Source organism: Mustela erminea, chromosome 3 (assembly GCF_009829155.1).
Source record: "Mustela erminea isolate mMusErm1 chromosome 3, mMusErm1.Pri, whole genome shotgun sequence".
NCBI classification, from domain to species: Eukaryota; Metazoa; Chordata; class Mammalia; order Carnivora; family Mustelidae; genus Mustela; species Mustela erminea.
Genome location: NC_045616.1, coordinates 115916295 through 115922294, shown reverse-complemented (window position 1 = coordinate 115922294; position 6000 = coordinate 115916295). Strand labels below are relative to the sequence as shown.

General features: G+C 39.2%; 1 long non-coding RNA gene across 1 annotated transcript in view; it reads left to right on the top strand.

The window, feature by feature from the left end:
• The first annotated feature begins 4707 nt into the window (after positions 1-4707).
• The window catches only part of LOC116586775, a 292442-nt gene continuing 291149 nt past the window's right edge, over positions 4708-6000 (top strand). Inside the window, exon 1 of the long non-coding RNA XR_004284148.1 lies at positions 4708-4756. This is a non-coding gene — a long non-coding RNA (uncharacterized LOC116586775). The remainder of the gene's footprint in view (positions 4757-6000) is intronic.

The following is a 6000-nucleotide window of genomic DNA, read 5'->3' as shown; positions in this document are numbered from 1 at the left end:
TCAATTTCAACAGGTCAAGGAACATTAACACTGCAACTATCTGTGAGGGACAAATGCAACTGCATATGATTATCTTTGTGTGTTAGACAATGAGAGGATCCTGCATTATAGAATTATGATTATAGCTTGTATATTGGACATTGTGCTGGGTATCGATATTTTGGAGATAAATAAGATACATTTCCTGCTAATATGAAGCTCATTGTCTAGAGGAAACTAGGTAGAGGAACAGATAATTATTATATTGTGTGGTCATACATCCTTGGTACCATGGAGGTACAGAGGAATGACACATCATTCTTGGTAGGAAGCGGAGAGAGGCAGTGTGGAGGGTTTGGGAGAATGTCATGGCATTGGAAGGCAATGAAGGAAGATTCTTCTTTGTAGGACCAACACTTGGCACAATAGTCAAATGGGTAAATATTGTTTCTGTCACAGCCTCAGTCTCTGGTTTCAAGAACTCTCTCTCCACTTGAAGTATCTCCTGATCCAGGGAAAACCAATGACTTGGATACCCAGGGATTCTTCTGTGGCTCAACACCACTACAATGTGCCTTTCTCCACACCCCCGCTTACAATGAATGCTTCCTAACCACCAACACTTCACTATGCTGTGCTCTAATCATTCATCTTTCTAAATGATGACTTGGAACAACTTCAGCTCTTCTCTCGTTTCCTTTTGCCTTTCACTTTAAACAGTTACTAAGATCCATTGTTTCTATCTCTGCAATGTCTTTTGATTTCTTTCTCTCTTTCTGTTGAATTTGCCATCACCCTACACCAGATTTTTATCCTCTCTGACCTAAATTCATAACAATGTTAAAGTACTCTTTTTGCCTTTAATTTTTCTGCCATTTGATACATTTTTTACATGACCATATATGTAATTCAAAATAGATATATGAAGAGTTACCTTTTTTCTTATATTTGTTGGATAAATGCAATCACTTCTATGTGGCCTTAGAGGCCCTGCATATTTTGACCCAATTCCAGTCTTTCTAAGATCTTCTTCTTCTGCTAGGTTCTGGCTTCAACCATGCAAAATGCTCGAGTATTCTCTCCAGTGAGTCATTTGTCATCTTTGAGCACACAGTGTAGTTCCATGTTTTCATGCCTGTGTAATATGATTCCCTCTGCTTGGAATGCCTCTTAGAGAAATTTATACCCCAATTCCTTCCTAGAGGAGTTAGAAATAAGATTCGATAATTGAACTGATTAGATGATTGGATGATTGAAATAATAGGTAGTATCTCCTCTATCACGAGTCTGTGTAATGGGTAAAAAGAAGTTCATATGGTTTGGTCTAGTCCTTGGTCTTAACAGTTTGACACATTAAGGAATGTTTCATTACTTTATTCTAACTATGTTCCCCACAGTCCCATTCTTAAATATATGCTGAGGAATGTTAAATATTTACAGTTGATTTCATAAAGTGATTGATTCCTTTTGGACTTCTGTCACACTATTGGAATTTAATGAGTTTTTTTTTTTTAACTTAAGCAATCAACTTCATTTTTCACCTATTACAAATTCTAATGATAAATATTTATTAAGTGCTTATTATATCCCAGGCATGGTTCTAAATTACTTACCTGAAATTAACTCATGAAATTCTCACATTAGTCCAACAGGGTAGGTTCTGTTATTGCCTATTTTAAAGATGAGGACACTGGAGCCACAGAAAGGTCAAATTACTTGACTAGTGAGTGGTGGCCTCTGGCTCCAGAACCTGCATTCATATATACTAAACCATTAAATTATGTGCTTCTGGATAGGGAACTGTCTGTCTAATGGAGGTGGGCACTCAAATTCTCTCTGGTCTCAGCCATTCCTCCGCAAGGTTCCTAAAAGATATATGCCCATAACAAAGCCATAAAAATGGACATTTTATTACCAGCATATGCTTAGCCTTGTGCCTAAAATAGATTCCTTGGGACCATCTGGAGGACACGTTTTGACTAAGACAGGAGAACAAGGCCTAGAATCTAAGCTGTCAAAGAGGTCTTCTTTGCCCCTTTTTCTGAGTCCTTGTCTCTCTTTATCTTATCACTCTACGGGTGAGCAAAGGTCAGTGGTGGGAGAAATCAGCCAAAGAGCAAAAATAGCAGCAACAGGCATTAGTCTTGCAGCCTGCAGCAGAGCTGATTTACACTGCTTGGTGATGGGATCATCTAGAAAGCCTTTGTATATAGCACAGTGCATATTCTTCTTCTTCTTAAGGATATTAATATGCATATCATATCTATCTTTGGTATATTGTAGTAGACTAGAGAACAATGCTGGGTTTGTAAGAGGTCTCAATAAATTTTTATAGAAACGAATGCAAGATTCCTTAAGTAGAGAAACAGAGCGATGGCTTTATGCATAATTAGGTATGTTTATGTAAATTATGGTTTACTCATATAGTAGAATGCTTTGTGGTCATTAAAATATATATATTTTTAATTTTTACAAATAATTTGAAACGAAATAAGAATTAATGATGTAATGTTAAGTGTAAAAACAGAATGCAAGATTATTATACAATGTGGTCTCAGCTATGTAAAAATAGGCATAATAGGTATTAAAAAAGAATAAAGATGATCTTTACTTTCTTCTCCAGGATATATTGTTAAATAGTAAAGCAAGAAGCAGAATAAGTTCTACGGAATAATATCATTACATGCAAAAACGTATATATTTCAAGTCCACACACAAAAACTTTTACTCTGGGGAATAAAACTGGGGGTGGTAGTAGTTACAGTGGAAGAATAGAGTAGAAGATCTTAATTTTTAGACCCCCCCCTTTTCTTTGCCTTAGATTTTCTTTCTTTCTTTCTTTCTTTCTTTCTTTCTTTCTTTCTTTCTTTCTTTTTTTTTTAACCATGTCCATACACTTTCTTTCCAATAATGAAAGTTTCTTTTTTATAATGGTATAGATACATAAATGTGTCCATTAACAATAAGGGGAGCATAAGTCTGTGGGCCATTTAACTTTACTTCTTTTATCTTTTTTTGAGTATCTAAATGTTCTAAAATGAGTATACCTTATTTTTATAACTAAAGAAATATTAAACATGATTTGAGACAAGCTGAAAATCTGGAATGGTATCCAGGGACAGAATTAGAAGGGAAGTCTCTGTGCTGTTCTTACAAAGAGCTCAAGCATCCCTTCGTCATGTGGTCAGAGATTCCCTCTTTAGAGAGGCCTTGTCCTGAGCGCTTGCTCTGAGCTAAGCTCTTCTAATATTCTCTGCATAATACCTTGTTTGGTATCTTTCACTGCTTGTTCACCATCATCTTGTTTGTTGGTGTGTTTGTTTAATGTTTCGTCCTCTGGGCTATGGGTTCTGATTTGGGATCACATCTGGTTGTTTACTCCAGCACTCCAGTCCAATGCCTGCTGCATGATCAGTGCTCAACAAATATTTGTTGAGTTACAAAATGAATGGGTGAACATTCATCCTCTGTATGATTTTTATATCCTAGAACCCACCAGCAAAGGTCTTTGTAGATAAGAAGAGAAACATCCACAGTGGACTTACGCTTTAGCATGCTGGACGAACATGGTCCCAGCTAAGGGTCCCAAACACCAAGATAGCAAGAAGAGAAGGATGGGCTCAGGAAATGAGTCAGAGGAAGGAGTGGGTACCTTATACTTAGGATGGCTATGTCATACTGTCATGCGGGCATTGTCATTGGTATGGTGGCAGGTATCATTTTGTCAGATTTATGGTGAAGGCTCCTCTGTTGTTATATGGACACATATACTGTGAATGAGGGATAGAAGGTGGACCACCAAATGTTATCATTAACCCTGGTGAAAGCCCACATTTCATCGGCATGTAAGACTATGATATTAGAGGTAACGGCTTGAAATTGTAGCAAAGAATTTGGAGAGCTGTATTCTTCTAGACTTGGCTGGGCTGGGAGCTGGCTGTTTGTCTTTGATGTAGTTATTCCACCCCTCCAAGTCTTGTTTTCTTATTTATAAAGTGGGGCACTGAGTGATAATCTCTGAGGGTTTGGGGAATGTACCATTGAATGATTGATAAAATAAGAGCTTTTCAGGGTTGGGCTGGAGAAACTTTTCAGTATGATTTCTAGGCACTGTCAATAGGGTCCTAATGTAAGATATGGTACAAAAGTGGGATGTGAGTCTGGTCATGGATTAAGGACTAATGTGATGTGATGAAAGGTTATCCCAACATCTTTCTATAGAAAAGAGTTACAGTCTTCAGTGACTACAAACCAGTATGCATGAAATGGATCAGGTATGTGCATAGATAAATTCTGGCTTTGCCATCTACTCTCTGAGTGACCCCAGGAAAGTTTCTAAGCCTCATTTTTTTTTTTAAATAAAATGAGGATAATAATAGTAATACTTATTATTACAAGGATTTCTCTAAGAATCAAATAAAAGGATGTGTGAAAAGCCCCTAGAATGGTGCCTGGTCTATAGTACTGCTCCATAACCATCAGCCTTTATAATATAATATCAGTTATAATTACAGAGTGTAGATCATGTGCAAGGATTTCATTGGTTCTCCATGGCCCTCTTTAAACCTTGTTTAGCCCACTGAGCCACCCAGGTGCCCCAGAACCTTGTTTAAAGAAAAGAGTTCTCTTTAAGGGAGTGCTATTGTGGTAAAATGCTTCCTGCTCTAGAGAAGAGCCCCTACCAAGGATGTACATGTTATTAATAAAGCCACCATTTTCACCCTCCAGGTGCTTGGGCTCCATCTTCTCCTTTGGGCCTTACAACAACTTCTATGAGGTCAGTCTTCTCCCTTGTGTGGCTGAGCCTCAGCAAAGTTACCTGCCTGAATGGGGGGCAATGCCAGGGATGGGAACCAAGGTCTGTTTGACTTCAAAGACCCTGCATTTAAGCCCTAGGCTATATAACCTTTTGGAACCATTATTTGTGCCTTCTCTGAGCTCCATTTTCTGGCAGCCAAAGGTCATTCTTGTCCGTCCTCTTCTGTCATAGGCTTATGGGTTGCAGAGAGTGGGAGTTGTTCTTCTGTATTCCCCATGGGTTTCCTGGGGTTCTCTTCCATCTGTTCCAGCATTAGCGGTACACTGTGTTTAGGGTCTTCAACCTTAAGTCCTCCTAGCACTTCCAAATGAGAGAAGGTGACCCCAAGTTCAGGCCAGCATGGGCTGTCCACAAAGCGTGGGAAAATTATCAGCAGAGACAAAAAAAAACAAAAATTCTCCCTCAAGAACTGTTTTTGTAGGGCTGCATTTTCCGATGTGAAGAGCACATTTTTTGTTAATCTGCTCTCAGTGGCAGAATCGGGGAGAGTGGGAACAGGGCTATTTTATCTACCCAAAACAATTCATCAAACGAACTCAGGGGATCTGAGATAGTGTCTAACAAATAAAAGTCAACATTGCTCCCTTTGTCTTGGGCCACACATGCAAACCATTTCTTTTAAAGGTAAGAGGGGTCATCTTGATGTTCTATGGATGTCAGCAGGCACTACATGCTTTCTTTTACCCCTTCCTGTCCCCTAGGGAAACCTGGCGATCTCAGAGGCTGCTTAGGAGGAACAGTGGGAAAGAAATGGATGTCAAGGGCAAACAGAAAGAGCTTGGTCATTGTGGAGAGTTTGGGCTTCTGTGGGAAAGAACTGGCTAGGCCTCTGGCAGAGAACTGAAGAGAAGAGACACAGTTCCTTTCATGGAAGGCCCACCTCAAGAATATTGTAGCTTTCCCTCTGCTTTGGGACAAGAAATGTAATAATAATGATTTCAGTTAATGTTCCGTGAGCTCTTTCAGAGTGTTTGGCATGAGGTTAAAAGCCTACATAGGCTCTCTTATTTTATCTTCACAGAAGTTCTGGGAGGAGTGACAATTACTATTCCCAGTTTCTGAATTGGCAACTGAGGCTCAGCGGGGGAAGTCACTATCCTGAGGTCACACAGCCAGAAGGCAGAGGAGGTAGGGTTTGGATGTGGGGAATCTGATTCTAGTCCCATACTAGAAGACCCAGACAAGCTGTGAGTTACTCACTC